Below are 21,506 nucleotides of genomic sequence, written 5' to 3' on the forward strand. Positions count from 1 at the left end.
TATTAGGCTTAATCATTATGTTTCCATTTAAAAATAAAACACAATATTAACCCTAAACCCCTCCACATTTTCGGTACACCCAACATAAAATGGAAGATCCATTTTATTTTGTCATTTGTCAATTTTGTCATGTGTCACATGTTACACCATAATGTATTTTTAACATATTAAAAATCAACATATTAATAAAATATGTCACATACAAAATTTAACTAGTAATTCTTGATTACTTGTACCAAAATGGTTTATCAAATTATAAATTACAACGTCTTGTATTTATAATAAATTATTCATTCAATTTCAATTGTTTCGTAAACAATAATTTTATCTAAGTAATAAAACAATTTGATTACTTAGTACGTATCTTATTTAATCGAATTACAATGAGACACGTTAATTTTACTCACAAAATCATCCGTCAATATTAAGCAATTTAATTAACTCGTATCGGCATACGATTAATTAAATGATCAATTAAGAGTATTTCCCTATAGGTATGACCTAAGGGGATCAACTGATCACCACTGTCGCACGACAGTAATGTCAAACTCTAGTCAGCCAATCATTACCGATATGTGTGGACCAGTTGATTGTAAAATATTACTTCCCACATGTATTCTTAAATATGAGATTTAAACATGTGATCATTATGATCGACAGTTGTGACCGCATTATTGTCGAAGGACACTTATTCCAACAATCTCCCACTTATCCTCGACAAGTGTGCGTCACCAATTCTCTTGTCCTATTACTATCTCCCACTCAATGCAAGGTGTCTTTCGGGTCGTACTTGCAAGTGATCATATCGAGAGTGGTTTCCTCGGTCTGGAGAATAACTGATTGACCGGAATTATCTACCATAGATACCTTCCGAGCGTGGCCACGCATTTCCAGTACATTACTCCTCAAGTGGCCCTAAGATATTGTTTTAACCTTGACAAGGGGTGGACAATTCATATCGCACTATTCCCTTCGATTAGCCACAACCATCATAACCTAAAATATGCCCATTTGACCCCATTTACGAAGGTCGTAGTAACATAAATCAAAGTTAATCTGAAACTGTGCCACCTTAGGCGAACAGTCTTTAGTTAAAGAATTGACTCATTAGAATATTATAGTAGCTCTCGCCACGACCAGGCTATATAAATTTGCCAGAACTCTATAAGCGGTCATTAGCCCGACAAAGTGTTCCTAACAGTCTGCCTATGTGATCGACTAGTCATCTCCCATGACTCCATGGCACTTGAACTTGCCATCAATCGCATCATACTCTAGTCACTTCGAGACGTCCGGTAGCTCAGAGATCCCTATGTTCCATATATGTGTGCATGCATGTTGGGTGGTATCAGGGGTAGCTGGGTAAGCATTTTAGCTATCAACCAGGCTCCCTTTCGTATATTCCACAATCCGCCTGATGTGATCAATATTTGAGCATATTTAGTCCCCGAATTAGCCTCGTTCCTATGCTTTTTAGTGCATATTTGGGTCATTTAATATCTTTAGTCCTTTGTTTTGCATATTCTTTGAGGTTTTGTTTCCTTGGTAGGAGAGGAGTGCAAACCTTGCATTTTCATGGCAAAATAGAGCTAAACTGATCGAATCTAATGACCAAGCATCAAAGAGAAGACAAGACTAGAAGGCCTTTGTACATAATGTAGTAGATGGGCAATGATGAAGAAGATCCTTGCATCCCCGACAAAATCTCGGAGGATTGTTGGAAGAAGAAAAGAAGAAAAGAAGAAAAGAAGAAAAGGAAGCTGAGTCCCAGGACGCTCGTCCAAACCATCGGGACGCCCGTCCAGCAGCTTCCCAGGACGCTTGTCCAAGCCACCCAGCCGCTCGTCCAGCAGCTCCCCAATCCGCCCGTCCCGACCCTTGGATGCTCGGATTGTAATCCAGAGGTACACGTCCTCTTCCTTCTTCATTTGAGATGCGCATATTTTTGGAAGACTAGCTAAAAGGAGACCCGCATCTTTTCTTAAGAGGAGCGATTCCTCAAGGACTTAATCGTCATTTAAGCCCTTAGTAACCCTAATTTGTGCACCTAATCGCCACTATAAATACCCCATTAGTCTAATTAGATTATCATGTTCTTCTTATCAATATTTAGTGTAGTTTATATTAATCTAATCTCTCTTTAATCTTGTAATCAACTTCTAATCAAATAATAATACAAATCTCATTTCCTTAATTTCTCTTTTGTTCATCTTTTATTTTGGGTAATTAAAGATTATTTGGGTTTATTGGGAGATTGACAACCTTCCATCAATCATCAAGTACTTCTATAATTCTTTGCATTATTATTTTGGAATCATCATTAGGTATAATTCTCTTAATCTCTTTTTAATTATTGTTAATCATCTTCATTTATTCATCATGTTTTGCTTTGTTAATATGATTGACAACCTTGTTAACATGTTAACTTGATAATGAGTGAGTAGTTTCCTTAACTAGGGTTAATGGGTAATTAGGGGAAACCAACATGGGGGATGATTCATGCTTAATTTAATATGTCTTCATAATTTATTTGCTTGCTTGTTGTGATCTCAACTTATGCACATGTTATGTTTGATGAAATGCGAGCCTATGAATCCTTGCATTTTTTACCCATCACTTACCTTTTCAATGAGACTTGTAAGACATAAACCAACTCGAGTCTCATTAGACCATGCATATAGTTAAGTCGGGAGGATTAAGTCGACTTGTAGGTGTTGTACAATCTAATCGATTCGGCTGCGGGACCCAAACCTTCCTAGGATTGTAAGATATAAACCAACTCGATCCTATCGCAACAATAATTGCTTGCTTATAATTTGAGAATATGTTTGTATGATCAATTCCCATGAATCCCCTATGAACCCATGACACCCTAGTACTTTTAATAAATTGTTTACATCTCATTTTAGTCATCTTGCTTGTTTACTTCTATTGTTATTTAGTTTAGTGATCTTCTCATCTCAACCCAAATTGTGACACCCCTAGACACCACTACTTGCAATTGAAAATCCTACATCAATACCCGTCCCTTGGGATCCGACGTTTACTTGCCTCTTTACTAATAGTAGAGTTGTTTGTGAAGTTATAAATATTGTTTTGGTCTAGGTGCTCCTAACGACAAGTAACCGAAATCTAAGCTCAAAGCGGACCGACCAAATATGGCGCCGTTGTCGGGGACGGTGTTAACTTGATTTGATTTTCTTTGATTGTTATTAGTTGTGTCTTTCTTTGCCTTGGGGAAGTAAAACTCCTCAAGGTTTGTTCTAATTGTTTTCGAGTTGTTTGATATTTTGCATGTCTAGAAGATCACAAGGTAACTTGTTGCCCATTGATCACGAAATTGAAAGGACTTTGACAACCAATAGAAGACTTGCTAGAAATACTTTGAGAGGTATTGGTGAGGTTGTAGATATTCAACCAAACACTATTGAGTTCATCAACCCTTTTGCAAGAGAAGGTGAGGAGAACCCAACACAAAATCAATCACACAATCAACCCACAATGCCTAAGTTTTCATCAAATTCCGTACCAACCGAGGAGAACCTACCCAATGGTACTCCCACACCACAACACTTAACCGGAAATTTCATTGCAAAATCCGCATTTATCCAATTAGTCGAAAGAAGCCAATTTGGGGGGATGCCTAGTGAAGACCCTCATTCCCACATAGAAACCTTTTGTGACTATTGTGATGCGATTTCACAAACCGGAGAGACTCAAGACCAAATTCGATGGGTCTTATTTCCTTTTGCTCTAATTGGCACCGCAAAACAATGGTTGAAAAGCCTTGATAAAGCTACTCTTGGAATTGACTCTTGGAAGAAGTTGGCTCTAGCTTTCTACAAAAAATTTTACCCTCCGGAAAAGACTAACATGCTAAGAGCTCAAATTACGGGTTTTAAGCAAAGGGAAGAAGAATCTTTGTATGAAGCTTGGGAGCGATTCAAAGGAATTTGTCGCTCATGTCCTCATCATGGACTTAGCGAGTGGTTCGTGGTACAACAATTTTGGAATGGTCTTTATTAAGACTCAAGAAACATTCTCAACATGGGATCAAATGGTATGTTCACCGAAGTTGACGATAATCAAACTTGGAACAAGATTGAGGAAATGGCGGTCCATAATTCACAATATAGTAGACCTCGCAAGGCTACTATAGGAGGAAAGCATGAAGTGGACTCCATTACTCAATTGGGTGCTCAACTTAGTGCTCATATTGATACCATCAACTTAAAGTTTGAGAAGGCCATGGCTAAACTTGAAGAAGCCTCAAAATCACCAAAGCATCATGTTAATGCCATGGTGGCATCTTCATCAATCCCAAGTGGGATATGTGAGAATTGTGGAACTTTGGGACATGACCAAAGTGAATGTAGTGGAACAAATGAGCAAGTGAATGCTTTTCAAGCATACAAAAGTGGTACCCCTTATTCCAACTATTACAATGAAAACACCAAATTCCACCCAAATCTCTCATACAAAAGCCAAAATGTTCAAAACCCTCAACCAACATACACCCCACCTCCCATGAGAAACCAAAATCAAAGACCCTTTTACAACCAAAACCAAGGTTATCAAAATCAAACTCCATACAATCAACAAAATGACCAAGGTTTTGATGTTCAAAAAGCGGTCCTCCAAATGCAAAAGAATCAACAAGAATTTTTCACTCAAATGCAAAAAACATAGCCAAGCAAAGGACATCACCATCAACAACATCCTAGCCCACACAAAAAATTTGGAAACTCAAATGACCCAACTAGCATCTTCAAACTCTCAAAGACAAAAGGGGCAATTACCACCTCAAAGTAATCCCCCAAGACATGAAATGGTTAGTGCCATTCACTTGAGGAGTGGTACGAGATATGAAGGACTAAAGAAGCAAGTTGAGGATGAAGTTGTGGAAGCTAGTGACAAGGAAAGAGTTGTGCAAAACTCTAGGAAAGAAGAACCCACCAATCAAGAAGTTTCAAAGAAAAGTGAAGAAAAAGCCAAAGAGAAGGAGTCCATTGTGATTAGACTTCCATTCCCGAGTCGTCAAGCTAAGCCTAAGTTTGATGACCAACTTGGAAAATTCATGGAAATTGTGAAGAATTTAGAAGTCTCGATTCCTTTCACGGAATTGATCAATCACGTTCCGGCCTATGCAAAGTACATGAAGGACATCCTTACGAAGAATAAATCAATCCGGAAGCTTGAGATTATTTCCTTCACTAAGGTGAGTAGTGCCATCCTTCAAGGGAGTTCACCCCCAAAACTCAAGGATCCGGGAAGTTTCTCCATTCCATGCACTATTGGTGACACTACAATCAACAAAGCTCTATGTGACCTTGGGGCAAGTGTTAGTGTCATGCCATATTCGGTTAGCAAGAGGCTAGGAATGGGAGAACTCAAATGTACCAACATCACGCTTCAAATGGAGGATAGATCAACAAAGACACCTTTAGGGGTATGGGAAGATGTTCCCGTAAGAATTGGAAAATTCTTTATCCCGGTGGATTTCGTTATTGTTGACATGGAAGAAGACTCCAACATTCCTATTATCTTGGGAAGACCTTTCTTGCACACCGCGGGAGCGGTGATCGATGTGAAGCATAGAGAGCTCACCCTTGAAGTGGGAGATGAAACCATCACTTTCAATCTTGACAAGACCATGAGAGCTCCCCGATTGCATGAGCCATGTTTTATGGTTGATCACTATAGCCGAAAGGATGATAGGAAGAAGTTGGAATTTCAATGGAAAAAGAAAGTGGATGATGCTCCATCAAAAGAGCAAGGAAATAGCAACAATGAGAGCTTGAAAAGCTCACCCATGACAAGTGAAGAAGATGGCCTCATTGGCCAAGACAAGAAAGAAGGAGAGTTGTCTCTATCAACTAAAGAAATTTTTAATGATCAAGTAGATGAAGTTTGCAGTCTTTGGGATGATGAGTTCGAAGGGATATTCAATCCCTATATTGGTAATGCTATGAACCAAGACCATCATGGAGAACAACAAGTGCAAAAATCTATTGAGGACCTTTATTATGATAATGAGCAAACTTTCGACTACTTCTTCAAAGTGTTGAGTAACATCAACAACACCTTGAACATGCCCCCTTGACATCTCACATTGGATGAGAGTTTGGTGGAGTCCTCCCTAAACCACCATTTGTAAATATTCTAACTCCCTAACTTGTATTTCATTTATTACATTGCATTTTTGTCATTCTTGGATTTATTTTTGGTGCCTTGATCAAGATATTCATCATTTTGAGAGAAGTGAGGGAGGGACTCATGATTTTATTGATGTGTAATGCTTTACCTTAGTGTGGGGATAGCAATTGCCTAGGCTATTCAGGCCTTTGTAGTGCCCCTACAATGAAGAACACGAGAATTGAAGAATGAAAATGACACGGGTTACGAAGCACCCACGGATGGACCTGAATCCGTGTGGTCAAGGAGGAATTCGAGCGTCCAAATGGACAATCCGCTCGTCCTGAAGAACCCGAGCGTCCAAAGTCACCAGACGCTCGTCTGGTAGAGCTGCAGAATACAAAAAACTGGTCTGTAAAAGAATCTGAGCGTCTCAGCTGAGAATCCGCTCGTCTCATTCTGGACGGCCGTCCTTTACAAAAGACGCTCATCTTTTCAGTGGCAAAAATCTGGGAATTCCTCTGTAAAGGAATCCGAACGTCCACCCAGAAAGACGCTCGTCCCTCCACAAATAATCCACTCGTCTTAGAAGCAAGACGCTCGTCCTATGGCGTCTTTTCTGGGTCAAACATTGAAGAATCCGCCCGTCCCGATGCCTGGTCCGCTCGTCCTCTGCTGCACTTTCAAATATAACGGTTTATTTTAAACCCTTTTTCTCCCATTCATTCTCATTCCTTCAACATACAAACACTACCCACTACCCAAAAACCCCAAAAACCCTAATCCTCTCCATCAACAAAATTAAATTTCCTCAACCAAATCAAATCCAAACTTCCTCACAACAAAAATTAATCACTCCTTTTGCAACAACAAGTGATTCAAACACCAAAATCTTCAACCTTTGATCGATTTTTAGGATACAAAGCAACATTCATTCATCCAAAATCGATTTGGGTATAACTAAAAATTGAAGATTTCAATCTTTCATTGGTGTAGTCAAGCAAAGGAGAATGGCAAGAACTAAAGGAGGTAACAAGGCGCCCCCAAAGAAGACACTTTCCAAAAGGCAACTAGCTCTTCAAGCAAAACAATTGTCAAAGGCATTGGTAGTCCATGAGGCAAGGTTGGAGATTCAACAACAAGGTCCCCCTATGGAAGCTACAACATCAACAACTTCGGTCATTGAACAATTATCCAATTATCCGGAGGTAACTTTCACTTCCGACTCTCATAGGGAGAAATTCATTCTCTTTGCTAAGAAAACCATCATGCCTACTAAGTTTATTTCTGAAGATGCATTGTCAAAATTGGGTGTTCTTGAACAAATCAAAACCTTCTTTGAGTCTATGGGATTGGGTAAATTGTTTACAATGAAAGAATTGACATACCCCTCCCTCACCTTGGAATTTTTAAGTTCTTTGAAAGTCACAAGGGTGGAGACTCGAACCAACATCGAGTTTCGTCTTGAAAATGTTGATAGACGCATAACTTATGGCGAATTGGGTAAGATACTAGGCCTTTGATAACCCGAAATATACAAAGACTCCTATCAAGTATGACCCCGCTCCTCTTTGGATGGCGATTTCCGGAAAGAAATTCGTGCGCTTTCATGATTGTCGTGCTCTCTTAGTCCACCATTCGGGCATTAGAGTATGGCATAAGGTCATTGGGAATACTTTGATAGCTAGAAATGGCACAAATCATCTTACCAAACTCGATTGTATTATTCTTGAGTCGGCCTTGAACATTGGGAGGGAATTTACCAAGCCATACAATGTTCTAAGACTTTTGGTTGAACGATGGCTTAATGTCGATTGTGGCAAGGAAGGCACCGCCTTTATTGTCAATGGAGGACTAGTTACCCATTTGGCTAAGCATTTTAACCGGGATTTCAACAAAAACAACACCTATATGCCGGTTAAAGGAGGCCATCTTGTTGATATGGACACCATGATTCACAAGTTCAAGTGGGTCAAGTACGACACTCTTGACGACAAATATGGGTGGTTAACAAATGAAGCTAGATCCTTCACCTTGCCTTCCAAAATTTGCCGATTGAATGTTCACCGACCGAACTACCTTCTCCCACTCTCCGAAGAGACGGAGTATATCATTCAACAACAAAGGGGCGAAATTGCCGAGCCCTCCTCCTCCATTATCACCCCACCTTACCCATTTGAATACCAAGAGTTCAAACCCAAGGATGTCGAAGTGGGAAATGATTATTTGACACTACTCATGAGAGAAATGCACAAGCAAGCTTACAATGATAGAGTGGATGCTTACAAGGCCCAATATACGCCCCTCCTACATCTAGCTAGGCAAGGACTTCTTGATCCGTCTTGTCCTTTGCCTAGTTGGGCGGATAGGGAAGTATTCTTTCCTAGCATTCCTAGTGGTAGTAGACCGGGTGGAGAGGATATGGTTGTTGAAGAGGTTGGTGATCAAGAAGAAGAGGTTCAAGAAGAAGAGGTTCAAGAAGAAGAAGCTCAAGAAGAGGAAGAGGAAAGTGAGGAAGAATAAGCAAGTGAAAGTGAGAGTGGACATGATTCCACATCTATGGAAGTTGATGATGCCTCAAGAGAGGAAGATGATGATGATACGATGGGTGAAGATTAGCGAACTTTGGAGGCTCCTTGATGTGACCATAATTAGCGCATATTTAGCCCCCGAATTAGCCTTGTTCCCATGCTTTTTAGTGTATATTTGGGTCATTTCTTATCTTTAGTTATTTGTTTTGCATATTATTTGAGATTTTGATCCCTTGGTAGGAAAGGAGTAAGAATCTTGCATTTTCATGGCAAAACGAGACTAAATTGATCGAATTCAATGACCAAGCATCAAGGAGAGACAAGATTAGAAGGCCTTTGTACATATTATAGTAGAAGAGCAATGTTGAGAAAGGATCCTTGAGTCCCCAAGGAAATCCCCAAGGAATTTATGAAGAAAAGGGAAGAAAAGAAGAAGATATGTTGCTGAGTGACAATCCGAGCGGATTGTCACCAATCCGTCCGTCCCGCAGCTGCACAATCCGTGCGGCTTTGCTCTAATCCGCTCGGATTCCACCTCCACAATCCGACCGGATTCCTTTGAATCCGCTCGGATTCCAACGCCAGATTCCGCCCATCCCGCCTTATTCCGCCTGGATTCCAAAGACAAAGACGATTTCCTCTTCTCCAAGCTACAAAGAAAGAAGCCCTTCTCTCGAAAAATACCGGCTCCTCCTTGCTCAATCTAAAAAGTGTAATTACTAGTTTAGCCCTTAGTTAACCCTAATGCATCCTCCCTAATTTCCACTATAAATACCCCATTAGTCTAATTAGAGGAGCATGTTCTTCTTATCAATAATTATAGTAGTTAATATCAATGAAATCTCTCTTTAGTTTTGTAATCAACAATTAATCAAATTCTAATACAAGTTTTATTTCCTTAATCTCTCTTTTGTTCATCCTTTATTTTGGGTAATTGAAGATTATTTGGGTTATTGTTGGGAGATTGACAACCTCTCAATCAAGCATTCAAGTACTTCTTTTATCTTTGCTTTATTATTGGAATCATTAGTAGGTATAATCTCTTAATCCCTTTTTAATTATTGTTAATTACTTCAATTTATTCATCATGTTTCATATTGTTGGTATGATTGACAACCTTGCTAGCATGATCAACATGATAATGAGTGAGTAGTCTCTTAGCTAGGGTTAAATGGGTGATTAGGGGAAACCAACATGGGGAATGATTCATGCTTAAATTAATATGCTTTCATGTTTTATTTGCTTGCTTGTTTTGATCTCAACTCATGCACATGTTATATTTGATGAAATGCTAAGCCTATGAATCCTTGCATTTACTATCATCTTCTATCTTTTCAATGAGACTTGTAAGACATAACCCAACTCGAGTCTCATTAGACCATGCATGTTGTTGAGTAGGGAAGATTAAGTCGACTTGTAGGTGTTGTACAATCTAATCGATTCGGCTCCGGGACCCAAACTTTCCTAGGATTGTAAGATATAACCCAACTCAATCCATCACCACAATAATTGCTTGCTTATAATTTGAGAACATGTTTGTATGATCATGTCCCATGATTCCCCTATGATCCCATGACACCCTAGTGCTTTTAATCAATTGTTTACACCCCTTTTTAATTCATCTTGCTAGTTTATTTTCATTGCTATTTTAGTTTAGTGACCTTCTACATCAACCCAATTTGTGACACCCCTAAGACATCACTAGTTTCAATAGAAATCTCATTTCAACTCCCGTCCCTTGGGATCCGACCTTTACTTGCCTCTTTACTAATTGTAGAGTTGTTTGTGAAGTTATAAATTGTGTTTTGATTCGACCGTGACCCAACGACCACATCTTAATTTGTGAACACGAAACGGACTCGCATCAAAAATGGCGTCGTTGCCGGGGACGGTGTTTGTTTGATTTAGATTTCTTTTTATTGTTATTAGTTGTGTCTTTCTTCGCCTTGGGGAAGTAAAACTCCTCAAGGTTTGCTCTAATCGTTTTCAAGTTGTTTGATATTTTGCGAGATGGATTTCATAGATTGTTTTGTAGAGGACCACTTGACTATCCCTTACTTCAAGGATCCCATGCAAGCATTGGAAGCCTTGGAAGCAAGTGAAGCTAAGAGCATGTATTGGGAGTTGGAGGTGGATCTCTTTGAGGCCGCTCTAGCTAACAAGGAACTTACTCGTGCACAATCCGAATTGGTGCATAATATTCTAGTGGAAGCATGTCAATCCATAGAGGATGAGCAATCCATCCTAGAGGATATTTTACAAGCTCAAGAGCAAGAGGAACCCATCATGGGATTTGAATATGATGAGGTTGATGAAAGTGAAGTTGAGTATGCTATGAGAATGGAATGTCTAATGGAGATGGAGCAAATTCTCAATGAAACTCCAAAGGAGGAAAGTAAGGTACAAACTCCTACTTTGAAACCCCTTCCCCCAAATTTGAAATATGCTTACCTTGATGAATCAAAGACCAAACCCGTGATTGTTAATGATAGACTTGATGATGACGAATTGGGAAAGTTGCTTGATGTGTTGAAACAACATGAGAAGGCTATAGGTTATAGTCTAGATGACCTTAAGGGGATAAGTCCCAACTTTTGCATGCATAGAATTCATCTAGAGGAAGACCATAGACCTACCATTCAACCCCAAAGAAGATTGAACCCCCACATGCAAGAAGTTGTCAAAGGAGAAGTCATGAAATTACTTGATGCGGGAATCATATATCCCATATCGGATTCTTTGTGGGTTAGCCCCGTCCAAGTGGTACCTAAGAAAGGAGGTACCACGGTAGTGACAAATGAAAAGAATGAATTAATACCCACAAGAATGATCATCGGTTGGCGTATGTGCATTGACTATCGGAAATTAAACTCCGCAACAAGAAAAGATCACTTCCCCTTACCATTCATTGACCAAATGCTTGAGAGGTTAGCCTCCAACAAATTCTTTTGTTACCTTGACGGGTACTCGGGATTCTTCCAAATCCCTATCACCCGGATGACCAACATAAGACCACCTTCACATGCCCTTATGGCACTTTTGCATATAGGAGGATGCCTTTTGGATTATGTAATGCCCCCGCCACCTTCCAAAGATTCATGATGAGTGTCTTCTCCGATTACTTAGAGACCATAATGGAAGTTTTTATGGATGATTTTAGTGTTTATGGAAAGGAATTTGACTCATGTTTGCATAATCTTTCTCTTGTGTTGCAAAAGTGTGAAGAAGTTAGTCTTGTTTTAAATTGGGAAAAGTGTCACTTCATGGTCAATGAAGGAATTATTTTGGGTCATTTGATTTCGGAAAAGGGCATCGAGGTCGATAAAGCTAAAGTTGAGGTGATAGAGAAACTCCCACCTCCCGTGAATGTTAGAGGGGTGAGAAGTTTTCTCGGTCACGCGGGTTTTTATCGTCGTTTCATAAAAGATTTTTCAAAAATAGCAAAACCCCTCACTCAACTTTTGATTAAAGATGCCCAATTCCAATTTACTGACGAGTGTGTTGAAGCTTTTAATAGAATCAAAGAAGCATTAATCTCGGCACCAATCATTCAACCCCCGAATTGGGAGTTACCTTTCAAGATTATGTGTGACGCTAGCAACTACGCCGTTGGAGCGGTTCTTGGCCAACGGGTAGGGAGAGCTCTTCACGCCATCTATTACATAAGCAAGACCCTCGACCCCTCTCAAGTGAATTATGATACAACCGAAAAGGAGCTTCTTGCCATTGTTTATGCTTTGGATAAATTCCGTTCCTACTTTCTTGGATCCAAGGTGATTGTATTTTCGGATCACCGTGCTCTCCGACATCTCTTGATAAAGAAGGAGGCAAAACCAAGATTGTTGAGATGGATTTTGCTTCTTCAAGAATTTGACTTGGAAATAAGAGATAAGAAAGGAGCCGAGAATGTAGTGGCGGATCACTTGTCAAGGATCCGGTTTCATGATGAAAATGGAGAAACCCCGATCAATGACTCATTTCCCGACGATATTTTGATGGCTATTCAAACACAACTTGAAAGGCACATCACCCCATGGTTTGCCGATTATGCTAACTATATTGTTGGAAAAGTGCTCCCTCTAAATTTGAACCACAACCAAAGGAAGAGATTCCTATTCGAAGTGAAGAGGTACTTTTGGGATGACCCAAACCTCTACAAGGAGTGTAGTGATGGGCTCTACCGGAGATGCATCCCTTAATGGGAAATCCAAGGAATCTTGGAAGGGTGTCATTCATCACCCTACGGTGGGCACCATGGAGCAAGGAGAACCGTTGCAAAAATTCTCCAATCGGGCTTCTATTGGCCTACAATGTTTCAAGATACAAGAGAATTCATCATTCATTGCGATGCTTGTCAAAGAACGGGGAATATATCTTGGAGGAACGAAATGCCACAAAGGGGCATCCTAGAGGTAGAGATCTTCGATGTTTGGGGAATCGACTACCAAGGGCCCTTTGTGACATCCAATGGGAATAAGTACATCCTTGTGGCCGTAGATTATGTTTCAAAGTGGGTGGAGGCAATTGCCACTCCAAATGATGATGCAAAAACGGTCACCAAGCTTTTCAAGAAGATAATTTTCCCAAGATTTGGAGTTCCTAGAGCGATCATTAGTGATGGGGGAACGCATTTCCATGAGAAGAAGCTTGCGTCCCTTTTGACCAAATATGGTGTTCAACATCGAACCGGCTTAGGATATCATCCTCAAACAAGCGGTCAAGTGGAAATTTCAAATAGAGAAATCAAGCAAATCCTTGAAAAAGTTGTGAACACGACTCGGAAAGATTGGAGCACAAAGCTTGATGATGCTCTTTAGGCTTATAGGACGGCCTATAAGACTCCCATAGGAGCCTCCCCCTACAAGCTTGTCTATGGAAAAGCATGTCATTTGCCAATCGAATTGGAGTACAAAGCTTATTGGGCAATCCGAGCACTTAATCTTGATCTCAAATTGAGTGGTCAAAGGAGGATGATTCAAATCCAAGAGTTGGAGGAATTCCGACTACAATCCTATGAGAATGCAAAGATTTACAAAGAAATAACAAAATTGCTTCATGATAAAAGAATTAGACAAAAGGCCTTGCACAAGGGAGACAAAGTCCTTCTATTCAATTCCCGCTACCGACTCTTTCCGGGAAAATTGAACTCTAGATGGATGGGTCCCTATGTGATAACCGAAGTTGGAAAATATGGAGATTTCGAACTCAAGGCGGAAGATGGAAGCAAGTTCAAGGTAAATGGTCAAAGGTTGAAGCCATACTATGAAGGAGCGTTTGTTGGAGAGGTCGAGGCTACCTACCTCGGGCCTCCTCCCCCTTGATAGGACCATCTAAGGGAGAGTTTGGTGGAGTCCTCCCTAAACCACCACTTGTAAATATACTAACCCTCTAACTTGTATTTATTGCATTTGTTTTAATAAAAGCATGAACTCTTTTCATGAGCGTAAGTAAGGGAGGGTTACTAATGAATTTTGAATGAAGGAAGGGACAAATTCTCAAGTGTGGGGACGCATCTAAGAGAGGAGAAGAAGTCAAAACTCGCAGCCTGAATCCGTGCGGATTCCCTGGAATCCGGCCGTCTTGCTGGAATCCGGGCGTTTAGAGGAGAAACCGTCCGTCCAGCTACGCTGAAAATTTGAAGATTTTTGGACTGAGGTAGAATCCGAGCGTCCAACGAGGAAAAACGCCCGTCTTATAGAATCCGGCCGGATTTGAAGAAAGACGCCCGTCTTTCTACCTGTGCATTTCAAAGAAAATCTCTGTAGAAGAATCCGTCCGTCTTCATAAGAAGACGCCCGTCCCATCTTAAAAGAATCCGAGCGTCTCATGCTCGGGACGCCCGTCTCTGAAGCGTCAAATTTTGGAATTTCTCGCTGTGACAGAATCCGGGCGTATTGCCCAGAATCCGCCCGTCCCGAGGAGCACGAATCCGAGCGTCTTCAGCTCGAATCCGCTCGTCTTCTCACGGTGTTTTGACCCGACTTTTTCCTAATTAAAATACACCCCACCACACATACAGTGACACATCACTACTCCTTCCAATTTCACTATAAAACCCACCTCCTTATGACTCCCATACATATCCAAATCACTCTTTTTACCCACAAAATAAAAAAGCCCCAATTTCCTAGGGTTTCCAACACTCAATCAACAAGGAACATCCTTACCCTTTCACAAATCAAAAGAACCCAACAAAAGAATCAAGAATGGCACCAAGGAGATCCTCTTTTAGGAGTGCAAGAAGACCAATGATGATGGGAAGTTCTTCTACCTCCCATCTCAACACCATTCGAAGGGAACATGAAGAGATTGTAGATCTCACAAGGCTTGATGATTTCTCAAATGTGGAATTCCTCAATGATGTGCAGAGATTAGTCTTTCACCGGCTTCTAAGTAAGAATATTCTTCCCACTAAATTTTTATGTCATGCTACCTTGAGAAAACTTGGGATTTTTCACCAAGTGGAAGCTCTCTTTGAGGTTTTTGGCCTTTCAACCCTTTTTCGCATGTATGAACCAACCTATCGGTCCCTTGTGCTTGAATTCTTGAGCTTTTTGAAGATTACAACCTTGAACAAAGTGATATGCATAGAGTTTAGGTTGGAGAATGTTTCTAGGATGATGACCCTTGTAGAATTCGCAAATGTGTTTGGACTTGATGTTTCGCCTACCCGAACATCGAAACCCAAAAAGTATAGTGTTGCACCTTTGTGGAGGGCCATGACGGGCCGGGATTTCATTCTTACCAAGGATGTCTTGCTTTTCATATCCAAAACCCGATCTTGAGGCTTACATATCGATTTCTTTCGGGTACTCTCTTTGCCCGCCGAGATCCGGCCATCGTGAACCAATTAGACCTTGTGTTTATGGAATCATACCTCAACATTCAAGGGAGAGATGGGTATCACTTCAATGCACCTCTAGTTTTGCTAGAGAAATGGGCAAAGTTTAGAAATGGGGACGATGATGGAATGAAGCACATAGTAAATGGAGGACTCATAACTAGACTTGCAAAGCACTTCAACCCAAGGTTCAATGAGAACAATGAGTACACTCCACTTACGGGGGGCACGAGAATTAATGAAGATCTCCTTCTCGTCCAACACCATTGGATAACCCTTGAGGGGGTCGATAAGCGGATAAAGTGGTTGACAAAAGGAAGCGATCCGATCTATCTCCCAATGACCGATCTACCACGGATCTCCCCAAGAAGAGGAAACTTGTCCCCAATGCCCACAAATGAAAAGAATGAATTAATACCCACAAGAATGATCACCGGTTGGCGTATGTGCTTTGACTATCGGAAATTAAACTCCGCTACAAGAAAAGATCACTTCCCCTTACCATTCATTGACCAAATGCTTGAGAGGTTAGCCTCCAACAAATTCTTTTGTTACCTTGACGGGTACTCGGGATTCTTCCAAATCCCTATACACCCGGATGACCAACATAAGACCACCTTCACATGCCCTTATGGCACTTTTGCATATAAGAGGATGCCTTTTGGATTATGTAATGCCCCCGCCACCTTCCAAAGATGCATGATGAGTGTCTTCTCCGATTACTTAGAGACCATAATGGAAGTTTTTATGGATGATTTTAGTGTTTATGGAAAGGACTTTGACTCATGTTTGCATAATCTTTCTCTTGTGTTGCAAAAGTGTGAAGATGTTAGTCTTGTTTTAAATTGGGAAAAGTGTCACTTCATGGTCAATGAAGGAATTGTTTTGGGTCATTTGATTTCGGAAAAGGGCATCGAGGTCGATAAAGCTAAAGTTGAGGTGATAGAGAAACTCCCACCTCCCGTGAATGTTAGAGGGGTGAGAAGTTTTCTCGGTCACGCGGGTTTTTATCGTCGTTTCATAAAAGATTTTTCAAAAATAGCAAAACCCCTCACTCAACTTTTGCTTAAAGATGCCCAATTCCAATTTACTGACGAGTGTGTTGAAGCTTTTAATAGAATCAAAGAAGCATTAATCTCGGCACATATCATTCAACCCCCGAATTGGGAGTTACCTTTCGAGATTATGTGTGACGCTAGCAACTACGCCGTTGGAGCGGTTCTTGGCCAACGGGTAGGGAGAGCTCTTCACGCCATCTATTACATAAGCAAGACCCTCGACCCCTCTCAAGTGAATTATGATACAACCGAAAAGGAGCTTCTTGCCATTGTTTATGCTTTGGATAAATTCCGTTCCTACTTGCTTGGATCCAAGGTGATTGTATTTTCGGATCACCGTGCTCTCCGACATCTCTTGATAAAGAAGGAGGCAAAACCAAGATTGTTGAGATGGATTTTGCTTCTTCAAGAATTTGACTTGGAAATAAGAGACAAGAAAGGAGCCGAGAATGTAGTGGCGGATCACTTGTCAAGGATCCGGTTTCATGATGAAAATGGAGAAACCCCGATCAATGACTCATTTCCGGACGATATTTTGATGGCTATTCAAACACAACTTTAAAGGCACATCACCCCATTGTTTGCCGATTATGCTAACTATATTGTTGGAAAAGTGCTCCCTCCAAATTTGAACCACAACCAATGGAAGAGATTCCTATTCGAAGTGAAGAGGTACTTTTGGGATGACCCAAACCTCTACAAGGAGTGTAGTGATGGGCTCTACCGGAGATGCATCCCTTAATGGGAAATCCAAGGAATCTTGGAAGGATGTCATTCATCACCCTACGGTGGGCACCATGGAGCAAGGAGAACCGTTGCAAAACTTCTCCAATCGGGCTTCTATTGGCCTACAATGTTTCAAGATACAAGAGAATTCATCATTCATTGCGATGCTTGTCAAAGAACGGGGAATATATCTTGGAGGAACGAAATGCCACAAAGGGGCATCCTAGAGGTAGAGATGTTCGATGTTTGGGGAATCGACTACCAAGGGCCCTTTGTGACATCCAATGGGAATAAGTACATCCTTGTGGCCGTAGATTATGTTTCAAAGTGGGTGGAGGCAATTGCCACTCCAAATGATGATGCAAAAACGGTCACCAAGCTTTTCAAGAAGATAATTTTCCCAAGATTTGGAGTTCCTAGAGCGATCATTAGTGATGGGGGAACACATTTCCATGAGAAGAAGCTTGCGTCCCTTTTGACCAAATATGGTGTTCAACATCGAACCGGCTTAGGATATCATCCTCAAACAAGCGGTCAAGTGGAAATTTCAAATAGAGAAATCAAGCAAATCCTTGAAAAAGTTGTGAACAAGACTCGGAAAGATTGGAGCACAAAGCTTGATGATGCTCTTTGGGCTTATAGGACGGCCTATAAGACTCCCATAGGAGCCTCCCCCTACAAGCTTGTCTATGGAAAAGCATGTCATTTGCCAATCGAATTGGAGTACAAAGCTTATTGGGCAATCCGAGCACTTAATCTTGATCTCAAATTGAGCGGTCAAAGGAGGATGATTCAAATCCAAGAGTTGGAGGAATTCCGACTACAATCCTATGAGAATGCAAAGATTTACAAAGAAAGAACAAAATTGCTTCATGATAAAAGAATTAGACAAAAGGCCTTGCACAAGGGAGACAAAGTCCTTCTATTCAATTCCCGCTACCGACTCTTTCCGGGAAAATTGAACTCTAGATGGATGGGTCCCTATGTGATAACCGAAGTTGGAAAATATGGAGATTTCGAACTCAAGGCGGAAGATGGAAGCAAGTTCAAGGTAAATGGTCAAAGGTTGAAGCCATACTATGAAGGAGCGTTTGTTGGAGAGGTCGAGGTTACCTACCTCGGGCCTCCTCCCCCTTGATAGGACCATCTAAGGGAGAGTTTGGTGGAGTCCTCCCTAAACCACCACTTGTAAATATACTAACCCTCTAACTTGTATTTATTGCATTTGTTTTAATAAAAGCATGAACTCTTTTCATGAGCGTAAGTAAGGGAGGGTTACTAATGAATTTTGAATGAAGGAAGGGACAAATTCTCAAGTGTGGGGACGCATCTAAGAGAGGAGAAGAAGTCAAAACTCGCAGCCTGAATCCGTGCGGATTCCCTGGAATCCGGCCGTCTTGCTGGAATCCGGGCGTTTAGAGGAGAAACCGTCCGTCCAGCTACGCTGAAAATTTGAAGATTTTTGGACTGAGGTAGAATCCGAGCGTCCAACGAGGAAAAACGCCCGTCTTATAGAATCCGGCCGGATTTGAAGAAAGACGCTCGTCTTTCTACCTGTGCATTTCAAAGAAAATCTCTGTAGAAGAATCCGTCCGTCTTCATAAGAAGACGCCCGTCCCATCTTAAAAGAATCCGAGCATCTCATGCCCGGGACGCCCGTCTCTGAAGCGTCTCATGATGGGAAGTTCTTCTACCTCCCATCTCAACACCATTAGAAGGGAACATGAAGAGATTGTAGATCTCACAAGGCTTGATGATTTCTCAAATGTGGAATTCCTCAATGATGTGCAGAGATTAGTCTTTCACCGGCTTCTAAGTAAGAATATTCTTCCCACTAAATTTTTATGTCATGCTACCTTGAGAAAACATGGGATTTTTCACCAAGTGGAAGCTCTCTTTGAGGTTTTTGGCCTTTCAACCCTTTTTCGCATGTATGAACCAACCTATCGTTCCCTTGTGCTTGAATTCTTGAGCTTTTTGAAGATTACAACCTTGAACAAAGTGATATGCATAGAGTTTAGGTTGGAGAATGTTTCTAGGATGATGACACTTGTAAAATTCGCAAATGTGTTTGGACTTGATGTTTCGCCTACCCGAACATCGAAACCCAAAAAGTATAGTGTTGCACCTTTGTAGAGGGCCATGACGGGCCGGGATTTCATTCTTACTAAGGAATGTCTTGCTTTTCATATCCAAAACCCGATCTTGAGGCTTACATATCGATTTCTTTCGGGTACTCTCTTTGCCCGCCGAGATCCGGCCATCGTGAACCAATTAGACCTTGTGTTTATGGAATCATACCTCAACATTCAAGGGAGAGATGGGTATCACTTTAATGCACCTCTAGTTTTGCTAGAGAAATGGGCAAAGTTTAGAAATGGGGACGATGATGGAATGAAGCACATAGTAAATAGAGGACTCATAACTAGACTTGCAAAGCACTTCAACCCAAGGTTCAATGAGAACAATGAGTACACTCCACTTACGGGGGGCACGAGAATTAATGAAGATCTCCTTCTCGTCCAACACCATTGGATAACCCTTGAGAGGGTCGATAAGCGGATAAAGTGGTTGACAAAAGGAAGCGATCCGATCTATCTCCCAATGACCGATCTACCACGGATCTCCCCAAGAAGAGGAAACTTGTCCCCAATGCCCTCCTACCTCATCCCAAGTCAAACAAAGCAAGCGCCACCACCCCAAAACCCACCACCACAACAACAAGAACAACAAACCCAAAATGAGAAGATAAAAGTGCCTCCCTACCCCTTTCCCTACCAACCATATAACCATCCAAATCCCTTCATCCTCCCCCGTGACGACTTTGTCACGGGAATCTTACAAGATCTACACTACCGTCAATACGAGACCTCCGTGGACACTTACTATGCTCTTTACCCCCAATACCATGAGATGGTTCGAAAAGGACGGATTAGTGAGGAAGGAGCTTTCCCCTCATGGGCTCAAATGGATTTGCTCTTCCCCAACTCGGAGAAGGCTAATGAAGGGGCGAACGGTCGCCGAGAGGAGGAGAGTGGCAATTCTTGTGGAGGTGACACGGTGAAGCTTGAGAGTGAGGAAGACGAATTCATGGACCCAAGTTTGAGTGATGCTTCAAAGGATATTTGGGATATCGATATAGAGGGAGATGATGCTGATGTCTAGAAGACTACTTCATCACTAGGTGGAGCGGGCAAGAGGCACCCACCTAAGTTCAAGTGAAGTTTTCTTATCCCTCCTCTTTATTTTTCAATGTTTCATGAAAAGAAGTTTGTGTCTTGTTACCTTGTATTTTCATTAATTTTGATCATTGTTGGAGTAGTCCTAGCACCATAGAGGACTCACACCTCGGTACCATTGAGGTGTTCTCATTTTATTGTTCCCATTTTCAAAATCCAAATTGACAAATTAGTTTCATGCATTGCATAGTGTGTGCATGAACTACACCCATCCTTGGACATTAGCAATAGTGTCTCACTCGGTTTGGGGAAGTTAATGCATACACAACGGGAGGTAATCTAAATTATCCTCTCCGTCATAACAAAAACCATGCATCATGTAGTGTAGCCTAGTATAGATTGCATTTAGTGTAGAAATCATGCATCATCTTTGCATAACTTCCATCATTTTGGCCATTGAGGACAATGCCCATATTAGTGTGGGGATGGGAATTCTAACATTTAACTCTTATTCAAAAATCCAAAAAAATTGAAAAATTTCAAAAATCATAAAAATCTGAAAATTGAAAACCCAAAAACTTGTTTATTTCCTTTTGTAGTCTTGTATATATTGTCTTGTATATATTGTGTTTGTTCTATCCTTGTTCACACTGATTGACTACGCCACATCCGAGACATGAGGATCATGAAGACCGCATGGTATGATCTTTCCAATCTCCTTTTTCCTCTTTATGTTAATGACTATGTGGCTTTATTTTGATTGATGCGGTATAACAATGTGAACTTAGGACTTGCATTTAGTTTATATGTCATATTAGTTAATAGAATCACTCGCATTAGGATGTTTATATTAGTTGCATCATGGCATGTAGTTGCATGTTAGAAATGTTTTGAAAAATGCCTATTTAGGAACTTTGACAAGAGCAACTAAGCCATTACAAATACTTGTTCAACTTAAGACTTTGCCTACTAGAATGGTTGTAAAACACCCTAGATAGTGTCATACTAGTGTCTTTTGACTCATGACCCAAGGCCT

The 21,506-nt window shown here is 40.9% G+C and overlaps 1 non-coding gene across 1 annotated transcript; it reads right to left on the reverse strand.

Moving 5' to 3' along the window:
- Positions 1-3,873: 3,873 nt before the first annotated feature.
- On the reverse strand, positions 3,874-3,980 carry LOC141618034 (small nucleolar RNA R71). Its single transcript, XR_012531280.1, has one exon. It is a non-coding gene; the product is annotated as a small nucleolar RNA R71 (small nucleolar RNA).
- Between the last annotated feature and the right edge of the window lie 17,526 nt (positions 3,981-21,506).

The sequence above is a fragment of the Silene latifolia genome, chromosome 1, assembly GCF_048544455.1.
Source record: "Silene latifolia isolate original U9 population chromosome 1, ASM4854445v1, whole genome shotgun sequence".
NCBI classification, from domain to species: Eukaryota; Viridiplantae; Streptophyta; class Magnoliopsida; order Caryophyllales; family Caryophyllaceae; genus Silene; species Silene latifolia.